Consider the following 21,584-nt stretch of genomic DNA (forward strand, 5'->3'; position numbering starts at 1 on the left):
ATTGGAGCCATAAAGGAAACGAAAACAGCGCCCCAAAACTATAGAAAGGCAGCGTTTCCCGCTGGAAGAGAACGACAAGGAGGGCAGTGGGAAAAGCAAAAGAAAACACGAAGAACTTAGAAGCCCGCAACTCTGCCGGGACATGAAAGTAAGTAACGAACCTGAGAGAAAAATGAGCAAACTCTATTTCTCCATAACGGGAAAAAGAAGAATGAAATGGCACATAATTTGGCAACTAAAAACAAAACACCTCTCTTGAAAAGGAGTGTGAAAGGAGTGGAAGATGTTAAATATGCTGTCTTCACGGAAGAAGCGAGCAAATTGGCAACACAGAATTTGTAAAGCAAGCGATCCCCGTAGGAAACAAGAAAGCGAAATACATATTGAAAGAAAGGAAGACTAAACCCTCGAAAGGGAGTAAAAATCACACTCGAAATAAAACGAAAGTGCGTTCCAATCGCAAAGAAAGGAAAAAGGAAATTCATGAAAACAATCAAAGGAAAGGAAGAAAGAAAATAATGCTGTATTCCATTATTTGTCATTTCAATGTGTTTCTAGTTTGTTCTTCAGTTTTCTGTTTCTGAGTTCTTTCGTAACGTCAACACGCTATTACTTCTGTGCACATTGCAGGACCATGATCGACGTCGTCAATAAGAGTGGAAAACAGTCGGTGCCAGATTGAAGACTTTCCGAAATTGCTGTTCAATGGGGATTTGCAGAAAGCGCTGAAAGCATCGCTGATACGAGCCTGTCCTCCGGAGCGTTTCACGGCGCTCCCACAGATAAAACAAGTAGTCGACTGGATCAATTATATTCTTGGCAAATATAGCGTAGGTGGTATGCCCTAAAATCCACATTGTAGCATTTCGCTTAGATTGCGGAAATGGTTTAATGTCGGGGATGACAGCCGTTAGCGGCGAAAAAGACCGCTTGTCAGTCCTGTTAATGAGTGCGAGCATGTCGCAGGAAATAGCCCACACATCTCGTGTGGTTCTGCAAAGAAACCGATGCTCAAGGGTACCCCTTTCGTCACAGTACTCGCACTTAGAGGACGGAATTAGGTGAATAGTCGCCAGTCGGTCGTTGGTGGTCACAGTGCGAGTGATGACCGTATACCACGTGCTTCGTACTGCCGCCGGTAACAACTTGTTGCTGACGTTTTGCCAAACAAGAACCCAGTTGTTGTGGGGACATTGACGGACTAAGTTATTCGGTGGTGACAAACCAATCATCTCACGATACAAAGAGATGGCAGACCGCGTCCTGCGGTCGCGAGCTAGTGAAACATGATAACTGCGGGACAAGAAAAAATCTCTGAATACAGCAAGCTTGTAAGGTATCCGCGAGACATTGATCGGTGCACTGTCAGAAAGGGGCTCATGGGCGCGGAAGAGGGCAGCCGTCGTACTGTGGGGGCTGTTCTCGACAATGGTGGCAATTCTGTTGACTAGCAGGGCAGAACATTTCTTTCTGACATCTACGAGACCTAGTCCTCCGCGAGACGGAGGCTGGGTACATGTGGCAAGTTTCACCTTGAAAATATGGCCACGCCACAGCAGCCAATGTGCAGCTTGGCTGATCGTGCGTGCCAACGGAGGTGGGACGTTGAGCACTTGAGCCACATACCACGCTTTAGCCAAAATGTGAACATTGATCAACTCAACACGCTGTAGAAGATGTAATTTCCGGGTGGCGTGACGAACCATGAGACCCTTGACAGTTGTGGAAATACGGCGCCAGTTATGAGCGGCCATCTTTATGGGGCAAGCAAAGAATTGAATGCCGAGCATCATGTGGGAGGCAGCTATGGTGTACCACGAATCGGCAGCATAGTTGCGACAGGCACCGATTGGGAGTAGCACTGTTTTATGCGGGTTCAGTTCCGCACCGGTAGCCTGGGCAAAAAGACGGAACACAGGTTTAACTAAAGGGATGTCCTTTTCTTGTCGTATAAAGACGCCGACATCGTCGGCGTACGCAATGCACGACGCCCGTACACCCTCTACATCGATCCCACTGACAGTGCGCCCAATTCGGCGGAGGAGGGGGTCAAGAGCGATAACAAAGAGGGACATAGAGAGGGGACATCCTTGCCGCACAGACCGTGCGATCCTAAAGGGAGCCGAAAGGGTGCCATTTATCAGAATGCGAGAAGACGCTCTCGTTAGGACATTTTCAAGAGCGGAGACAAAGTTCATATGAAAGCCGATGTGACCTAACAAGGCAAAGAGGTAATCGTGGTTAATCCTATCAAAAGCCTTCCTAAAGTCAATCGACAGAATCGCCCCTGGAGTCCGTGTGGCAGCAGTGTAAGCCACGACGTCCCTATACGTGCTCACGGCGGCAAGGATACCCCTCCCTGTCACAGCGCACATCTGGAAAGGGCTAATGATTTTTCGCATCACAGTGTGCAGCCTGGTTGCGACGCATTTGCTGAAAAGCTTGTAGTCACTGTTCAACAGCGTGATAGGGCGGAAGTTTTCAACTTTGTCAGCCCCAGCGGTCTTAGGGAGAAGAATGACTATACCCTCTAGGAACTCTGCCGGACACGGAAGGCCACTCAACAATTCATTTGCGACCTTTGTGAGGATAGGTTCTAAGAGATCCCAGAACTCGAGGTAGAATTCTAAAGGAATTCCGTCAGGGCCTGGGGACTTGTGTCGAGCAGACGAACGGAGTGCATCGCTCATGTCCTCCGTCGTGATGGCGGAAAGGAGGGTGTCATTGTCCTCACGTGTAAGCAGGTTCCGCATGTCACCTATGAGGACATGTGTGGCCGCCCTATCGTGGTCGCTACGCTGGAACGCGGCACTAAAATGGGCAAAAATGTGCGCACGAATGTCCCTCTCAGTGGTGAGTCGCTCCCCAGTCTCCAGTCTAAGACACCGAATAAATTTAGTAGCACCCCGTCTCCGCTCTCTTTCGATATGGTGAATAGTCGGTGACTCATCAAACGTCCCTACACAGCGGCTTCTAAGTAAGGAGCCCTGAAAATCTTGGGCTTGCAATTTAAAAATTTGAGCTTTCACAGCCTTTAACTGAAGCATAAATTGCTCATCAACAATATCTGGTAGAGAGACGGCATCTTTTAAAATCTGATAATAAAATTCAGTGGTTCTATGTTTCCACAGCGCAGCTTCGGCGCTAAAACACTTTAAAACAGCACGGATGGACGGTTTGGCCAGGTGAACCCACCAATTGACAACCGAGGCATAGTTAGCGAGCTTTTCGCCGCAGGAAGAGAGCGTATCGTGAATCTGCCGACGCAACGAGGGGGCGCGGACATGGGTCACGTTAAACTTCCACACCCGAGATCGACGTAACTGGTGGAGTTGCGGCGCGCGAAGGTCACAGAAGAAGGCGCAGTGATCGGAAAAACAGACAGGGGCAACGTCAGCACTGATTAGGTGATCTGCTATGCAGGTCGACACATAGAACCTATCAAGTCTACTAGCCCCATTTCGATAGAAATACGTAAAAACTTGCTGTTGAGGATAGAGAACACGCCACACATCCGCTAACTGGAAGCTTGCAATCAGACGATCGAGGTCAACGCACTTATGAGCCGTAGGAAACTGATCACTGTCCGCGACCACGCAATTAAAATCGCCCCCCAACACGACGGGCAGCGTCGGGCTACCAATCAAGGTGGGTACATCTTCAATGAAAAATCTCGCTCTCGCCCTCTTGAAACTAGTGCCAGACGGAGCGTAAATGTTAACCAGTTGTAGGCCTCCGATAACGCACGAGATCCCCCTGCCGCTCGGTAGTCGTTGGACGCGCGTAGGCTCTACGGCAGACTTATATAAAATAGCGGTACCACACCGAGCTTCCGGGTCGACATTATAAATGGCGGAATACCCCGTTAAAACATCAAGGCACACAACGCTCACTTCCTGCAGAAAAATAAAATCAAACCGACAATGTTGGATAAAATTTGCCAAGACTTGCAATTTCTGAGGAGCCGCAATACAGTTGATATTTAACGTGGCTATTTTAACCATGTGGCTACAGGACGCATGGGTGTAGGGCACACAGATAAATTTTTTGAAAGGGAGTCACCGGCAAGGTGCAGGCGCACCGGAGACGGAAAGCAGGGTACCGTGGCAGTTACATGTCTTCATCGTCCGCCCAGGAGAGCGGCGTAGGATTGGTCGTGTCGCCGTCCGACAGACTGCCGCCGGTAGGGTCACCCGACGCGGTTTTCCTGGACGCGCGAGTCTGCGAATTGCGCTGTTTACGAGATTCCGTGTCAGTACTAATCTTTTTCGAAGGGGGCGAAATTTCCCGGCCGCCGGTACCCTTTCCTAGCATACCCTTAAGTTTCCGACTTTGTTCTCGCACACGTTTTTCTCGTTGCGTGGCAAAGTCAGTATCCTGCAACTTGGTCTTTACGTTCCGTACGGAGGCAACAGAGTGCTGTTCTACATCCATAACCAAGTTCTCCGCGTGAGGCGGAGAAAGGTGCAAGGTATTCTCTGGAGCAGTAATGTTACTGGGGGATGGGTTGGAGTCCGCGACCTTGTCAGGAGTGGCAGTAAGTGCACAATCCCCAGCAGGGATGTCCGACACAACAGGCACTGAAGTAGCAACATCACATGGGGAGGACGTTTGACACTGTAGAACCGTTGAGGCAGGCGCGGTGTCGCAAACGGCGACAGTAATAGCACCTGATTCCGGAATGCTCTGAACACGTTCATTAACAAGTGAAGTCACGGAAGTCGTCTCCTGCAACGGAGCAGAACGGTTGGTCGGACGACATTCAGTGCTAACGTCAGGGACATTGTCAACAACAGGCGTATGTGAAACAACAGGTACACTAGAAAGAATGGACATACCCGCTACAACCGGTTCACGAACTAAAGAGTCAGCCGGTGGCGGAGAACCTCTAAGAAGGGCACCTGCGTAACTACCTGAGTTGTCTAGGGGCAACTGCACTGGGCGCCGACGGGGACAAGAATTCCGCATATGTTCAGTAGAATGACAGAGAGAACACGTTGGAGGTTGGCCGGTGTAGGAGATGAAAGCCCTATGGCCGCCTATGATAACGAAGGACGGAATATGTTTCTTTAAGTCCATCCGCACAGTACGGACGCCGTTATCACATTGATAAACATACGCGGACGACCAATAATCTTTAGTGACAGCAAAGATAGTCCCATATAAACTTAATGCACGGCGAATTTCATCCAAGGGCACTTCAAAAGGCAGATGGAAAACCTTCACATTTCGTACACCATAGCCGGCATGTAGAACCTGCACGTCACTAATAGTCCCATCAGCATGCTTAAACTTCCGAACCCCGCCATTGACGGCCACCAAACGCTCACATAGTTCACTATCAAGGAGTTTCAAGAACACGGAATTAACAATAAAATCTAAATGAACACCGTCAAGCAAAGCTGGGTCTATTTGCAATTCCGATCGGATCCAATGATGTATTTCAAAAGCCGTGGGACGCGGAAATTCGCGATCAAACAACAACTGAATAGTATTGGACCGGTTGTACGACACCATTTTCCACAATAAATCCTTGAAAAACTTACAAAAAGAGAAGAAACACGCTGAGTATAGACACCAGGCCGCTGCAAACCACGACGACCAACGATGTAAACACAGCTGCTAGCGGAGCTCGCGACGGGCACGTCCGCTCGCCGCAACCACTCGGCCACCTCGTCTGCTGGAGCTACAGTTGTGTCTTTGGTGAGTGCTTGCGGAAAGAAGACATTTGTCGATTCGAAAACACATTCAAAACATGGTTCTGGGCCGGTGTTAACGTCTAATGCCAAGCTGCAGTGCGGCCGACCAAGCTCCCACTGGCGAATCGTTTAATGACAGCATCCGTCCATGTGGATATGCGATCGGGTAAAATCACCGGCCCACTTATCTACTGCAGGAATAAGCATTGTATCGACATGCAGTGTCGTCTAATGCAAATGAGAAAGGTGCTGTGCATTCTTTTGCTCGACTTACTGCAACGAAACGTACAGCTCGATACGCTACACTGATATTGCTTGCAAGGTTTTGACGTCCCCCCTAGCCCAAGATTGTCCTGCTGTTTGCGTTGGAGCTTGGTGTTTGATTATTAAAGGCACGATACGTTAAAATGACTGCGACAGATATGCACTTAAATATAAATAAGAACTCGTCGTTCGCAAATACCAACATACTCTTTGCTGGAGCCGAAATTTGATTGGTTTATAGATCTCGAATTGATGTTTAATTCGAAGGGCATACGCTATGGAATGTTGTGCGCTTTCATCTGGTAGGCAGTTTTGTCACTTATTTCATACACACGCTATCTGCCACGTACACGCGTCGATGTTACTACTGAGTGGCGTTTCGCACGGAGAAGGAGTGACCGCAAACGCGTGCTTTACGTAAAATTCTTCGACGAGGATGGGATTCGAACCCACGCGTGCAGAGCACATTGGATTAGCAGTCCAACGCCTTAACCACTCGGCCACCTCGTCTGCTGGAGCTACAGTTGTGTCTTTGGCGAGTGCTTGCGGAAAGAAGACATTTGTCGATTCGAAAACACATTCAAAACATGGTACTGGGCCGGTGTTAACGTCTAATGCCAAGCTGCAGTGCGGCCGACCAAGCTCCCACTGGCGAATCGTTTAATGACAGCATCCGTCCATGTGGATATGCGATCGGGTAAAATCATTGGCCCAATTATCTACTGCAGGAATAAGCATTGTATCGACATGCAGTGTCGTCTAATGCAAATGAGAAAGGTGCTGTGCATTCTTTTGCACGACTTACTGCAACGAAACGTACAGCTCGATACGCTACACTGATATTGCTTGCAAGGTTTTGACGTCCCCCCTAGCCCAAGATTGTCCTGCTGTTTGCGATGGAGCTTGGTGTTTGGGCGGCCACTAGCGACGGATGTCTGCAAACTCAAGTCTCTCCAGTAGGCCCTGCCAAATGGCTTCTGTAGATGGCGGCCTGAATTTAAACAACAAACTGTCCGAAGGCGACAGTTGTGCTACAGATGGATTATTAAAGGCACGATACGTTAAAATGACTGCGACAGATATGCACTTAAATATAAATAAGAACTCGTCGTTCGCAAATACCAACATACTCTTTGCTGGAGCCGAAATTTGATTGGTTTATAGATCTCGAATTGATGTTTAATTCGAAGGGCATACGCTATGGAATGTTGTGCGCTTTCATCTGGTAGGCAGTTTTGTCTCTTATTTCATACACACGCTATCTGCCACGTACACGCGTCGATGTTACTACTGAGTGGCGTTTCGCACGGAGAAGGAGTGACCGCAAACGCGTGCTTTACGTAAAATTCTTCGACGAGGATGGGATTCGAACCCACGCGTGCAGAGCACATTGGATTAGCAGTCCAACGCCTTAACCACTCGGCCACCTCGTCTGCTGGAGCTACAGTTGTGTCTTTGGTGAGTGCTTGCGGAAAGAAGACATTTGTCGATTCGAAAACACATTCAAAACATGGTACTGGGCCGGTGTTAACGTCTAATGCCAAGCTGCAGTGCGGCCGACCAAGCTCCCACTGGCGAATCGTTTAATGACAGCATCCGTCCATGTGGATATGCGATCGGGTAAAATCACCGGCCCACTTATCTACTGCAGGAATAAGCATTGTATCGACATGCAGTGTCGTCTAATGCAAATGAGAAAGGTGCTGTGCATTCTTTTGCTCGACTTACTGCAACGAAACGTACAGCTCGATACGCTACACTGATATTGCTTGCAAGGTTCTGACGTCCCCCCTAGCCCAAGATTGTCCTGCTGTTTGCGTTGGAGCTTGGTGTTTGATTATTAAAGGCACGATACGTTAAAATGACTGCGACAGATATGCACTTAAATATAAATAAGAACTCGTCGTTCGCAAATACCAACATACTCTTTGCTGGAGCCGAAATTTGATTGGTTTATAGATCTCGAATTGATGTTTAATTCGAAGGGCATACGCTATGGAATGTTGTGCGCTTTCATCTGGTAGGCAGTTTTGTCACTTATTTCATACACACGCTATCTGCCACGTACACGCGTCGATGTTACTACCGAGTGGCGTTTCGCACGAAGAAGGAGTGACCGCAAAAGCGTGCTTTACGTAAATTTCTTCGACGAGGATGGGATTCGAACCCACTCGTGCAGAGCACATTGGATTAGCTGCCCAACGCCTTAACCACTCGGCCACGTCGTCTGCTGGATCTACAGTTGTGTCTTTGGTGAGTGCGTGCGGAAAGAAGACATTTGTCGATTCGAAAACACATTCAAAACATGGTACTGGGCCGGTGTTAACGTCTAATGCCAAGCTGCAGTGCGGCCGACCAAGCTCCCACTGGCGAATCGTTTAATGACAGCATCCGTCCATGTGGATATGCGATCGGGTAAAATCACCGGCCCACTTATCTACTGCAGGAATAAGCATTGTATCGACATGCAGTGTCGTCTAATGCAAATGAGAAAGGTGCTGTGCATTCTTTTGCACGACTTACTGCAACGAAACGTACAGCTCGATACGCTACACTGATATTGCTTGCAAGGTTTTGACGTCCCCCCTAGCCCAAGATTGTCCTGCTGTTTGCGATGGAGCTTGGTGTTTGGGCGGCCACTAGCGACGGATGTCTGCAAACTCAAGTCTCTCCAGTAGGCCCTGCCAAATGGCTTCTGTAGATGGCGGCCTGAATTTAAACAACAAACTGTCCGAAGGCGACAGTTGTGCTACAGATGGATTATTAAAGGCACGATACGTTAAAATGACTGCGACAGATATGCACTTAAATATAAATAAGAACTCGTCGTTCGCAAATACCAACATACTCTTTGCTGGAGCCGAAATTTGATTGGTTTATAGATCTCGAATTGATGTTTAATTCGAAGGGCATACGCTATGGAATGTTGTGCGCTTTCATCTGGTAGGCAGTTTTGTCTCTTATTTCATACACACGCTATCTGCCACGTACACGCGTCGATGTTACTACTGAGTGGCGTTTCGCACGGAGAAGGAGTGACCGCAAACGCGTGCTTTACGTAAAATTCTTCGACGAGGATGGGATTCGAACCCACGCGTGCAGAGCACATTGGATTAGCAGTCCAACGCCTTAACCACTCGGCCACCTCGTCTGCTGGAGCTACAGTTGTGTCTTTGGTGAGTGCTTGCGGAAAGAAGACATTTGTCGATTCGAAAACACATTCAAAACATGGTACTGGGCCGGTGTTAACGTCTAATGCCAAGCTGCAGTGCGGCCGACCAAGCTCCCACTGGCGAATCGTTTAATGACAGCATCCGTCCATGTGGATATGCGATCGGGTAAATTCACCGGCCCACTTATCTACTGCAGGAATAAGCATTGTATCGACATGCAGTGTCGTCTAATGCAAATGAGAAAGGTGCTGTGCATTCTTTTGCTCGACTTACTGCAACGAAACGTACAGCTCGATACGCTACACTGATATTGCTTGCAAGGTTCTGACGTCCCCCCTAGCCCAAGATTGTCCTGCTGTTTGCGTTGGAGCTTGGTGTTTGATTATTAAAGGCACGATACGTTAAAATGACTGCGACAGATATGCACTTAAATATAAATAAGAACTCGTCGTTCGCAAATACCAACATACTCTTTGCTGGAGCCGAAATTTGATTGGTTTATAGATCTCGAATTGATGTTTAATTCGAAGGGCATACGCTATGGAATGTTGTGCGCTTTCATCTGGTAGGCAGTTTTGTCACTTATTTCATACACACGCTATCTGCCACGTACACGCGTCGATGTTACTACCGAGTGGCGTTTCGCACGAAGAAGGAGTGACCGCAAAAGCGTCCTTTACGTAAATTTCTTCGACGAGGATGGGATTCGAACCCACTCGTGCAGAGCACATTGGATTAGCTGCCCAACGCCTTAACCACTCGGCCACCTCGTCTGCTGGAGCTACAGTTGTGTCTTTGGTGAGTGCGTGCGGAAAGAAGACATTTGTCGATTCGAAAACACATTCAAAACATGGTACTGGGCCGGTGTTAACGTCTAATGCCAAGCTGCAGTGCGGCCGACCAAGCTCCCACTGGCGAATCGTTTAATGACAGCATCCGTCCATGTGGATATGCGATCGGGTAAAATCATTGGCCCAATTATCTACTGCAGTAATAAGCATTGTATCGACATGCAGTGTCGTCTAATGCAAATGAGAAAGGTGCTGTGCATTCTTTTGCACGACTTACTGCAACGAAACGTACAGCTCGATACGCTACACTGATATTGCTTGCAAGGTTTTGACGTCCCCCCTAGCCCAAGATTGTCCTGCTGTTTGCGATGGAGCTTGGTGTTTGGGCGGCCACTAGCGACGGATGTCTGCAAACTCAAGTCTCTCCAGTAGGCCCTGCCAAATGGCTTCTGTAGATGGCGGCCTGACTTTAAAGAACAAACTGTCGGAAGGCGACAGTTGTGCTACAGATGCATTATTAAAGGCACGATACGTTAAAATGACTGCGACAGATATGCACTTAAATATAAATAAAAACTCGTCGTTCGCAAATACCAACATAGTCTTTGCTGGAGCCGAAATTTGATTGGGTTATAGATCTCGAATTGATGTTTAATTCGAAGGGCATACGCTATGGAATGTTGTGCGCTTTCATCTGGTAGGCAGTTTTGTCACTTATTTCATACACACGCTATCTGCCACGTACACGCGTCGATGTTACTACTGAGTGGCGTTTCGCACGGAGAAGGAGTGACCGCAAACGCGTGCTTTACGTAAAATTCTTCGACGAGGATGGGATTCGAACCCACGCGTGCAGAGCACATTGGATTAGCAGTCCAACGCCTTAACCACTCGGCCACCTCGTCTGCTGGAGCTACAGTTGTGTCTTTGGCGAGTGCTTGCGGAAAGAAGACATTTGTCGATTCGAAAACACATTCAAAACATGGTACTGGGCCGGTGTTAACGTCTAATGCCAAGCTGCAGTGCGGCCGACCAAGCTCCCACTGGCGAATCGTTTAATGACAGCATCCGTCCATGTGGATATGCGATCGGGTAAAATCATTGGCCCAATTATCTACTGCAGGAATAAGCATTGTATCGACATGCAGTGTCGTCTAATGCAAATGAGAAAGGTGCTGTGCATTCTTTTGCACGACTTACTGCAACGAAACGTACAGCTCGATACGCTACACTGATATTGCTTGCAAGGTTTTGACGTCCCCCCTAGCCCAAGATTGTCCTGCTGTTTCCGATGGAGCTTGGTGTTTGGGCGGCCACTAGCGACGGATGTCTGCAAACTCAAGTCTCTCCAGTAGGCCCTGCCAAATGGCTTCTGTAGATGGCGGCCTGAATTTAAACAACAAACTGTCCGAAGGCGACAGTTGTGCTACAGATGGATTATTAAAGGCACGATACGTTAAAATGACTGCGACAGATATGCACTTAAATATAAATAAGAACTCGTCGTTCGCAAATACCAACATACTCTTTGCTGGAGCCGAAATTTGATTGGTTTATAGATCTCGAATTGATGTTTAATTCGAAGGGCATACGCTATGGAATGTTGTGCGCTTTCATCTGGTAGGCAGTTTTGTCTCTTATTTCATACACACGCTATCTGCCACGTACACGCGTCGATGTTACTACTGAGTGGCGTTTCGCACGGAGAAGGAGTGACCGCAAACGCGTGCTTTACGTAAATTTCTTCGACGAGGATGGGATTCGAACCCACGCGTGCAGAGCACATTGGATTAGCAGTCCAACGTCTTAACCACTCGGCCACCTCGTCTGCTGGAGCTACAGTTGTGTCTTTGGTGAGTGCTTGCGGAAAGAAGACATTTGTCGATTCGAAAACACATTCAAAACATGGTACTGGGCCGGTGTTAACGTCTAATGCCAAGCTGCAGTGCGGCCGACTAAGCTCCCACTGGCGAATCGTTTAATGACAGCATCCGTCCATGTGGATATGCGATCGGGTAAAATCACCGGCCCACTTATCTACTGCAGGAATAAGCATTGTATCGACATGCAGTGTCGTCTAATGCAAATGAGAAAGGTGCTGTGCATTCTTTTGCTCGACTTACTGCAACGAAACGTACAGCTCGATACGCTACACTGATATTGCTTGCAAGGTTTTGACGTCCCCCCTAGCCCAAGATTGTCCTGCTGTTTGCGATGGAGCTTGGTGTTTGATTATTAAAGGCACGATACGTTAAAATGACTGCGACAGATATGCACTTAAATATAAATAAGAACTCGTCGTTCGCAAATACCAACATACTCTTTGCTGGAGCCGAAATTTGATTGGTTTATAGATCTCGAATTGATGTTTAATTCGAAGGGCATACGCTATGGAATGTTGTGCGCTTTCATCTGGTAGGCAGTTTTGTCACTTATTTCATACACACGCTATCTGCCACGTACACGCGTCGATGTTACTACTGAGTGGCGTTTCGCACGGAGAAGGAGTGACCGCAAAAGCGTGCTTTTTTTTACGTAAATTTCTCCGACGAGGAGGGGATTCGAACCCACGCGTGCAGAGCACATTGGATTAGCAGTCCAACGCCTTAACCACTCGGCCACCTCGTCTGCTGGAGCTACAGTTGTGTCTTTGGTGAGTGCTTGCGGAAAGAAGACATTTGTCGATTCGAAAACACATTCAAAACATGGTACTGGGCCGGTGTTAACGTCTAATGCCAAGCTGCAGTGCGGCCGACCAAGCTCCCACTGGCGAATCGTTTAATGACAGCATCCGTCCATGTGGATATGCGATCGGGTAAAATCACCGGCCCACTTATCTACTGCAGGAATAAGCATTGTATCGACATGCAGTGTCGTCTAATGCAAATGAGAAAGGTGCTGTGCATTCTTTTGCTCGACTTACTGCAACGAAACGTACAGCTCGATACGCTACACTGATATTGCTTGCAAGGTTTTGACGTCCCCCCTAGCCCAAGATTGTCCTGCTGTTTGCGATGGAGCTTGGTGTTTGATTATTAAAGGCACGATACGTTAAAATGACTGCGACAGATATGCACTTAAATATAAATAAGAACTCGTCGTTCGCAAATACCAACATACTCTTTGCTGGAGCCGAAATTTGATTGGTTTATAGATCTCGAATTGATGTTTAATTCGAAGGGCATACGCTATGGAATGTTGTGCGCTTTCATCTGGTAGGCAGTTTTGTCACTTATTTCATACACACGCTATCTGCCACGTACACGCGTCGATGTTACTACTGAGTGGCGTTTCGCACGGAGAAGGAGTGACCGCAAAAGCGTGCTTTTTTTTACGTAAATTTCTCCGACGAGGAGGGGATTCGAACCCACGCGTGCAGAGCACATTGGATTAGCAGTCCAACGCCTTAACCACTCGGCCACCTCGTCTGCTGGAGCTACAGTTGTGTCTTTGGTGAGTGCTTGCGGAAAGAAGACATTTGTCGATTCGAAAACACATTCAAAACATGGTACTGGGCCGGTGTTAACGTCTAATGCCAAGCTGCAGTGCGGCCGACCAAGCTCCCACTGGCGAATCGTTTAATGACAGCATCCGTCCATGTGGATATGCGATCGGGTAAAATCACCGGCCCACTTATCTACTGCAGGAATAAGCATTGTATCGACATGCAGTGTCGTCTAATGCAAATGAGAAAGGTGCTGTGCATTCTTTTGCTCGACTTACTGCAACGAAACGTACAGCTCGATACGCTACACTGATATTGCTTGCAAGGTTTTGACGTCCCCCCTAGCCCAAGATTGTCCTGCTGTTTGCGATGGAGCTTGGTGTTTGATTATTAAAGGCACGATACGTTAAAATGACTGCGACAGATATGCACTTAAATATAAATAAGAACTCGTCGTTCGCAAATACCAACATACTCTTTGCTGGAGCCGAAATTTGATTGGTTTATAGATCTCGAATTGATGTTTAATTCGAAGGGCATACGCTATGGAATGTTGTGTGCTTTCATCTGGTAGGCAGTTTTGTCACTTATTTCATACACACGCTATCTGCCACGTACACGCGTCGATGTTACTACTGAGTGGCGTTTCGCACGGAGAAGGAGTGACCGCAAACGCGTGCTTTACGTAAAATTCTTCGACGAGGATGGGATTCGAACCCACGCGTGCAGAGCACATTGGATTAGCAGTCCAACGCCTTAACCACTCGGCCACCTCGTCTTCTGGAGCTACAGTTGTGTCTTTGGCGAGTGCTTGCGGAAAGAAGACATTTGTCGATTCGAAAACACATTCAAAACATGGTACTGGGCCGGTGTTAACGTCTAATGCCAAGCTGCAGTGCGGCCGACCAAGCTCCCACTGGCGAATCGTTTAATGACAGCATCCGTCCATGTGGATATGCGATCGGGTAAAATCATTGGCCCAATTATCTACTGCAGGAATAAGCATTGTATCGACATGCAGTGTCGTCTAATGCAAATGAGAAAGGTGCTGTGCATTCTTTTGCACGACTTACTGCAACGAAACGTACAGCTCGATACGCTACACTGATATTGCTTGCAACGTTTTGACGTCCCCCCTAGCCCAAGATTGTCCTGCTGTTTGCGATGGAGCTTGGTGTTTGGGCGGCCACTAGCGACGGATGTGTGCAAACTCAAGTCTCTCCAGTAGGCCCTGCCAAATGGCTTCTGTAGATGGCGGCCTGAATTTAAACAACAAACTGTCCGAAGGCGACAGTTGTGCTACAGATGGATTATTAAAGGCACGATACGTTAAAATGACTGCGACAGATATGCACTTAAATATAAATAAGAACTCGTCGTTCGCAAATACCAACATACTCTTTGCTGGAGCCGAAATTTGATTGGTTTATAGATCTCGAATTGATGTTTAATTCGAAGGGCATACGCTATGGAATGTTGTGCGCTTTCATCTGGTAGGCAGTTTTGTCTCTTATTTCATACACACGCTATCTGCCACGTACACGCGTCGATGTTACTACTGAGTGGCGTTTCGCACGGAGAAGGAGTGACCGCAAACGCGTGCTTTACGTAAAATTCTTCGACGAGGATGGGATTCGAACCCACGCGTGCAGAGCACATTGGATTAGCAGTCCAACGCCTTAACCACTCGGCCACCTCGTCTGCTGGAGCTACAGTTGTGTCTTTGGTGAGTGCTTGCGGAAAGAAGACATTTGTCGATTCGAAAACACATTCAAAACATGGTACTGGGCCGGTGTTAACGTCTAATGCCAAGCTGCAGTGCGGCCGACCAAGCTCCCACTGGCGAATCGTTTAATGACAGCATCCGTCCATGTGGATATGCGATCGGGTAAAATCACCGGCCCACTTATCTACTGCAGGAATAAGCATTGTATCGACATGCAGTGTCGTCTAATGCAAATGAGAAAGGTGCTGTGCATTCTTTTGCTCGACTTACTGCAACGAAACGTACAGCTCGATACGCTACACTGATATTGCTTGCAAGGTTTTGACGTCCCCCCTAGCCCAAGATTGTCCTGCTGTTTGCGATGGAGCTTGGTGTTTGATTATTAAAGGCACGATACGTTAAAATGACTGCGACAGATATGCACTTAAATATAAATAAGAACTCGTCGTTCGCAAATACCAACATACTCTTTGATGGAGCCGAAATTTGGTTGGTTTATAGATCTCGAATTGATGTTTAATTCGAAGGGCATACGCTATGGAATGTTGTGCGCTTTCATCTGGTAGGCAGTTTTGTCTCTTATTTCATACACACGCTATCTGCCACGTACACGCGTCGATGTTACTACTGAGTGGCGTTTCGCACGGAGAAGGAGTGACCGCAAACCCGTGCTTTACGTAAAATTCTTCGACGAGGATGGGATTCGAACCCACGCGTGCAGAGCACATTGGATTAGCAGTCCAACGCCTTAACCACTCGGCCACCTCGTCTGCTGGAGCTACAGTTGTGTCTTTGGCGAGTGCTTGCGGAAAGAAGACATTTGTCGATTCGAAAACACATTCAAAACATGGTACTGGGCCGGTGTTAACGTCTAATGCCAAGCTGCAGTGCGGCCGACCAAGCTCCCACTGGCGAATCGTTTAATGACAGCATCCGTCCATGTGGATATGCGATCGGGTAAAATCATTGGCCCAATTATCTACTGCAGGAATAAGCATTGTATCGACATGCAGTGTCGTCTAATGCAAATGAGAAAGGTGCTGTGCATTCTTTTGCACGACTTACTGCAACGAAACGTACAGCTCAATACGCTACACTGATATTGCTTGCAAGGTTTTGACGTCCCCCCTAGCCCAAGATTGTCCTGCTGTTTGCGATGGAGCTTGGTGTTTGGGCGGCCACTAGCGACGGATGTCTGCAAACTCAAGTCTCTCCAGTAGGCCCTGCCAAATGGCTTCTGTAGATGGCAGCCTGACTTTAAAGAACAAACTGTCGGAAGGCGACAGTTGTGCTACAGATGGATTATTAAAGGCACGATACGTTAAAATGACTGCGACAGATATGCACTTAAATGTAAATAAGAACTCGTCGTTCGCAAATACCAACATACTCCTTGCTGGAGCCGAAATTTGATTGGTTTATAGATCTCGAATTGATGTTTAATTCGAAGGGCATACGCTATGGAATGTTGTGCGCTTTCATCTGGTAGGCAGTTTTGTCACTTATTTCATACACACGCTATCTGCCACGTACACGCGTCGATGTTACTACTGAGTGGCGTTTCGCACGGAGAAGGAGTGACCGCAAAAGGGTGCTTTTTTTTACGTAAATTTCTCCGACGAGGAGGGGATTCGAACCCACGCGTGCAGAGCACATTGGATTAGCAGTCCAACGCCTTAACCACTCGGCCACCTCGTCTGCTGGAACTACAGTTGTGTCTTTGGCGAGTGCTTGCGGAAAGAAGACATTTGTCGATTCGAAAACACATTCAAAACATGGTACTGGGCCGGTGTTAACGTCTAATGCCAAGCTGCAGTGCGGCCGACCAAGCTCCCACTGGCGAATCGTTTAATGACAGCATCCGTCCATGTGGATATGCGATCGGGTAAAATCATTGGCCCAATTATCTACTGCAGGAATAAGCATTGTATCGACATGCAGTGTCGTCTAATGCAAATGAGAAAGGTGCTGTGCATTCTTTTGCACGACTTACTGCAACGAAACGTACAGCTCGATACGCTACACTGATATTGCTTGCAAGGTTTTGACGTCCCCCCTAGCCCAAGATTGTCCTGCTGTTTGCGATGGAGCTTGGTGTTTGGGCTGCCACTAGCGACGGATGTCTGCAAACTCAAGTCTCTCCAGTAGGCCCTGCCAAATGGCTTCTGTAGATGGCGGCCTGAATTTAAACAACAAACTGTCCGAAGGCGACAGTTGTGCTACAGATGGATTATTAAAGGCACGATACGTTAAAATGACTGCGACAGATATGCACTTAAATATAAATAAGAACTCGTCGTTCGCAAATACCAACATACTATTTGCTGGAGCCGAAATTTGATTGGTTTATAGATCTCGAATTGATGTTTAATTCGAAGGGCATACGCTATGGAATGTTGTGCGCTTTCATCTGGTAGGCAGTTTTGTCTCTTATTTCATACACACGCTATCTGCCACGTACACGCGTCGATGTTACTACTGAGTGGCGTTTCGCACGGAGGAGGAGTGACCGCAAACGCGTGCTTTACGTAAAATTCTTCGACGAGGATGGGATTCGAACCCACGCGTGCAGAGCACATTGGATTAGCAGTCCAACGCCTTAACCACTCGGCCACCTCGTCTGCTGCAGCTACAGTTGTGTCTTTGGTGAGTGCTTGCGGAAAGAAGACATTTGTCGATTCGAAAACACATTCAAAACATGGTACTGGGCCGGTGTTAACGTCTAATGCCAAGCTGCAGTGCGGCCGACCAAGCTCCCACTGGCGAATCGTTTAATGACAGCATCCGTCCATGTGGATATGCGATCGGGTAAAATCATTGGCCCAATTATCTACTGCAGGAATAAGCATTGTATCGACATGCAGTGTCGTCTAATGCAAATGAGAAAGGTGCTGTGCATTCTTTTGCACGACTTACTGCAACGAAACGTACAGCTCGATACGCTACACTGATATTGCTTGCAAGGTTTTGACGTCCCCCCTAGCCCAAGATTGTCCTGCTGTTTGCGATGGAGCTTGGTGTTTGGGCTGCCACTAGCGACGGATGTCTGCAAACTCAAGTCTCTCCAGTAGGCCCTGCCAAATGGCTTCTGTAGATGGCGGCCTGAATTTAAACAACAAACTGTCCGAAGGCGACAGTTGTGCTACAGATGGATTATTAAAGGCACGATACGTTAAAATGACTGCGACAGATATGCACTTAAATATAAATAAGAACTCGTCGTTCGCAAATACCAACATACTCTTTGCTGGAGCCGAAATTTGATTGGTTTATAGATCTCGAATTGATGTATAATTCGAAGGGCATACGCTATGGAATGTTGTGCGCTTTCATCTGGTAGGCAGTTTTGTCTCTTATTTCATACACACGCTATCTGCCACGTACACGCGTCGATGTTACTACTGAGTGGCGTTTCGCACGGAGGAGGAGTGACCGCAAACGCGTGCTTTACGTAAAATTCTTCGACGAGGATGGGATTCGAACCCACGCGTGCAGAGCACATTGGATTAGCAGTCCAACGCCTTAACCACTCGGCCACCTCGTCTGCTGGAGCTACAGTTGTGTCTTTGGTGAGTGCTTGCGGAAAGAAGACATTTGTCGATTCGAAAACACATTCAAAACATGGTACTGGGCCGGTGTTAACGTCTAATGCCAAGCTGCAGTGCGGCCGACCAAGCTCCCACTGGCGAATCGTTTAATGACAGCATCCGTCCATGTGGATATGCGATCGGGTAAAATCATTGGCCCAATTATCTACTGCAGGAATAAGCATTGTATCGACATGCAGTGTCGTCTTATGCAAATGAGAAAGGTGCTGTGCATTCTTTTGCACGACTTACTGCAACGAAACGTACAGCTCGATACGCTACACTGATATTGCTTGCAAGGTTTTGACGTCCCCCCTAGCCCAAGATTGTCCTGCTGTTTGCGATGGAGCTTGGTGTTTGGGCTGCCACTAGCGACGGATGTCTGCAAACTCAAGTCTCTCCAGTAGGCCCTGCCAAATGGCTTCTGTAGATGGCGGCCTGAATTTAAACAACAAACTGTCCGAAGGCGACAGTTGTGCTACAGATGGATTATTAAAGGCACGATACGTTAAAATGACTGCGACAGATATGCACTTAAATATAAATAAGAACTCGTCGTTCGCAAATACCAACATACTCTTTGCTGGAGCCGAAATTTGATTGGTTTATAGATCTCGAATTGATGTTTAATTCGAAGGGCATACGCTATGGAATGTTGTGCGCTTTCATCTGGTAGGCAGTTTTGTCTCTTATTTCATACACACGCTATCTGCCACGTACACGCGTCGATGTTACTACTGAGTGGCGTTTCGCACGGAGAAGGAGTGACCGCAAACGCGTGCTTTACGTAAAATTCTTCGACGAGGATGGGATTCGAACCCACGCGTGCAGAGCACATTGGATTAGCAGTCCAACGCCTTAACCACTCGGCCACCTCGTCTGCTGGAGCTACAGTTGTGTCTTTGGTGAGTGCTTGCGGAAAGAAGACATTTGTCGATTCGAAAACACATTCAAAACATGGTACTGGGCCGGTGTTAACGTCTAATGCCAAGCTGCAGTGCGGCCGACCAAGCTCCCACTGGCGAATCGTTTAATGACAGCATCCGTCCATGTGGATATGCGATCGGGTAAAATCACCGGCCCACTTATCTACTGCAGGAATAAGCATTGTATCGACATGCAGTGTCGTCTAATGCAAATGAGAAAGGTGCTGTGCATTCTTTTGCTCGACTTACTGCAACGAAACGTACAGCTCGATACGCTACACTGATATTGCTTGCAAGGTTTTGACGTCCCCCCTAGCCCAAGATTGTCCTTCTGTTTGCGATGGAGCTTGGTGTTTGATTATTAAAGGCACGATACGTTAAAATGACTGCGACAGATATGCACTTAAATATAAATAAGAACTCGTCGTTCGCAAATACCAACATACTCTTTGCTGGAGCCGAAATTTGATTGGTTTATAGATCTCGAATTGATGTTTAATTCGAAGGGCATACGCTATGGAATGTTGTGCGCTTTCATCTGGTAGGCAGTTTTGTCACTTATTTCATACACACGCTATCTGCCACGTACACGCGTCGATGTTACTACTGAGTGGCGTTTCGCACGGAGAAGGAGTGATCGCAAACGCGTGCTTTACGTAAAATTCTTCGACGAGGATGGGATTCGAACCCACGCGTGCAGAGCACATTGGATTAGCAGTCCAACGCCTTAACCACTCGGCCACCTCGTCTGCTGGAGCTACAGTTGTGTCTTTGGTGAGTGCTTGCGGAAAGAAGACATTTGTCGATTCGAAAACACATTCAAAACATGGTACTGGGCCGGTGTTAACGTCTAATGCCAAGCTGCAGTGCGGCCGACCAAGCTCCCACTGGCGAATCGTTTAATGACAGCATCCGTCCATGTGGATATGCGATCGGGTAAAATCATTGGCCCAATTATCTACTGCAGGAATAAGCATTGTATCGACATGCAGTGTCGTCTAATGCAAATGAGAAAGGTGCTGTGCATTCTTTTGCACGACTTACTGCAACGAAACGTACAGCTCGATACGCTACACTGATATTGCTTGCAAGGTTTTGACGTCCCCCCTAGCCCAAGATTGTCCTGCTGTTTGCGATGGAGCTTGGTGTTTGATTATTAAAGGCACGATACGTTAAAATGACTGCGACAGATATGCACTTAAATATAAATAAGAACTCGTCGTTCGCAAATACCAACATACTCTTTGCTGGAGCCGAAATTTGATTGGTTTATAGATCTCGAATTGATGTTTAATTCGAAGGGCATACGCTATGGAATGTTGTGCGCTTTCATCTGGTAGGCAGTTTTGTCACTTATTTCATACACACGCTATCTGCCACGTACACGCGTCGATGTTACTACTGAGTGGCGTTTCGCACGGAGAAGGAGTGACCGCAAAAGCGTGCTTTTTTTTACGTAAATTTCTTCGACGAGGATGGGATTCGAACCCACGCGTGCAGAGCACATTGGATTAGCAGTCCAACGCCTTAACCACTCGGCCACCTCGTCTGCTGGAACTACAGTTGTGTCTTTGGCGAGTGCTTGCGGAAAGAAGACATTTGTCGATTCGAAAACACATTCAAAACATGGTACTGGGCCGGTGTTAACGTCTAATGCCAAGCTGCAGTGCGGCCGACCAAGCTCCCACTGGCGAATCGTTTAATGACAGCATCCGTCCATGTGGATATGCGATCGGGTAAAATCATTGGCCCAATTATCTACTGCAGGAATAAGCATTGTATCGACATGCAGTGTCGTCTAATGCAAATGAGAAAGGTGCTGTGCATTCTTTTGCACGACTTACTGCAACGAAACGTACAGCTCGATACGCTACACTGATATTGCTTGCAAGGTTTTGACGTCCCCCCTAGCCCAAGATTGTCCTGCTGTTTGCGATGGAGCTTGGTGTTTGGGCGGCCACTAGCGACGGATG

General features: G+C 47.6%; 18 non-coding genes across 18 annotated transcripts; all 18 read right to left on the reverse strand.

Annotated features, from left to right (window-relative positions):
* Positions 1–6,391: 6,391 nt before the first annotated feature.
* On the reverse strand, positions 6,392–6,473 carry Trnas-gcu (transfer RNA serine (anticodon GCU)). The gene has a single exon. It is a non-coding gene; the product is annotated as a tRNA-Ser (tRNA).
* Positions 6,474–7,314: 841 nt separating this feature from the next.
* On the reverse strand, positions 7,315–7,396 carry Trnas-gcu (transfer RNA serine (anticodon GCU)). Its single transcript has one exon. It is a non-coding gene; the product is annotated as a tRNA-Ser (tRNA).
* Positions 7,397–8,109: 713 nt separating this feature from the next.
* On the reverse strand, positions 8,110–8,191 carry Trnas-gcu (transfer RNA serine (anticodon GCU)). Its single transcript has one exon. It is a non-coding gene; the product is annotated as a tRNA-Ser (tRNA).
* Positions 8,192–9,032: 841 nt separating this feature from the next.
* Trnas-gcu (transfer RNA serine (anticodon GCU)) lies at positions 9,033–9,114 on the reverse strand. The gene has a single exon. It is a non-coding gene; the product is annotated as a tRNA-Ser (tRNA).
* A 713-nt stretch (positions 9,115–9,827) lies between these two features.
* Trnas-gcu (transfer RNA serine (anticodon GCU)) lies at positions 9,828–9,909 on the reverse strand. Its single transcript has one exon. It is a non-coding gene; the product is annotated as a tRNA-Ser (tRNA).
* Positions 9,910–10,750: 841 nt separating this feature from the next.
* Positions 10,751–10,832, reverse strand: Trnas-gcu (transfer RNA serine (anticodon GCU)). The gene has a single exon. It is a non-coding gene; the product is annotated as a tRNA-Ser (tRNA).
* An 841-nt stretch (positions 10,833–11,673) lies between these two features.
* On the reverse strand, positions 11,674–11,755 carry Trnas-gcu (transfer RNA serine (anticodon GCU)). Its single transcript has one exon. It is a non-coding gene; the product is annotated as a tRNA-Ser (tRNA).
* Positions 11,756–12,473: 718 nt separating this feature from the next.
* Trnas-gcu (transfer RNA serine (anticodon GCU)) lies at positions 12,474–12,555 on the reverse strand. Its single transcript has one exon. It is a non-coding gene; the product is annotated as a tRNA-Ser (tRNA).
* Positions 12,556–13,273: 718 nt separating this feature from the next.
* Trnas-gcu (transfer RNA serine (anticodon GCU)) lies at positions 13,274–13,355 on the reverse strand. The gene has a single exon. It is a non-coding gene; the product is annotated as a tRNA-Ser (tRNA).
* A 713-nt stretch (positions 13,356–14,068) lies between these two features.
* Trnas-gcu (transfer RNA serine (anticodon GCU)) lies at positions 14,069–14,150 on the reverse strand. Its single transcript has one exon. It is a non-coding gene; the product is annotated as a tRNA-Ser (tRNA).
* Positions 14,151–14,991: 841 nt separating this feature from the next.
* On the reverse strand, positions 14,992–15,073 carry Trnas-gcu (transfer RNA serine (anticodon GCU)). Its single transcript has one exon. It is a non-coding gene; the product is annotated as a tRNA-Ser (tRNA).
* A 713-nt stretch (positions 15,074–15,786) lies between these two features.
* Positions 15,787–15,868, reverse strand: Trnas-gcu (transfer RNA serine (anticodon GCU)). Its single transcript has one exon. It is a non-coding gene; the product is annotated as a tRNA-Ser (tRNA).
* Positions 15,869–16,714: 846 nt separating this feature from the next.
* Trnas-gcu (transfer RNA serine (anticodon GCU)) lies at positions 16,715–16,796 on the reverse strand. Its single transcript has one exon. It is a non-coding gene; the product is annotated as a tRNA-Ser (tRNA).
* An 841-nt stretch (positions 16,797–17,637) lies between these two features.
* Positions 17,638–17,719, reverse strand: Trnas-gcu (transfer RNA serine (anticodon GCU)). Its single transcript has one exon. It is a non-coding gene; the product is annotated as a tRNA-Ser (tRNA).
* Positions 17,720–18,560: 841 nt separating this feature from the next.
* Trnas-gcu (transfer RNA serine (anticodon GCU)) lies at positions 18,561–18,642 on the reverse strand. Its single transcript has one exon. It is a non-coding gene; the product is annotated as a tRNA-Ser (tRNA).
* Positions 18,643–19,483: 841 nt separating this feature from the next.
* Trnas-gcu (transfer RNA serine (anticodon GCU)) lies at positions 19,484–19,565 on the reverse strand. The gene has a single exon. It is a non-coding gene; the product is annotated as a tRNA-Ser (tRNA).
* Positions 19,566–20,278: 713 nt separating this feature from the next.
* Positions 20,279–20,360, reverse strand: Trnas-gcu (transfer RNA serine (anticodon GCU)). The gene has a single exon. It is a non-coding gene; the product is annotated as a tRNA-Ser (tRNA).
* Positions 20,361–21,078: 718 nt separating this feature from the next.
* Positions 21,079–21,160, reverse strand: Trnas-gcu (transfer RNA serine (anticodon GCU)). Its single transcript has one exon. It is a non-coding gene; the product is annotated as a tRNA-Ser (tRNA).
* Positions 21,161–21,584: the final 424 nt, after the last annotated feature.

This window comes from Schistocerca serialis, chromosome 2 (genome assembly GCF_023864345.2).
Source record: "Schistocerca serialis cubense isolate TAMUIC-IGC-003099 chromosome 2, iqSchSeri2.2, whole genome shotgun sequence".
In the NCBI taxonomy this organism is placed as follows: Eukaryota; Metazoa; Arthropoda; class Insecta; order Orthoptera; family Acrididae; genus Schistocerca; species Schistocerca serialis.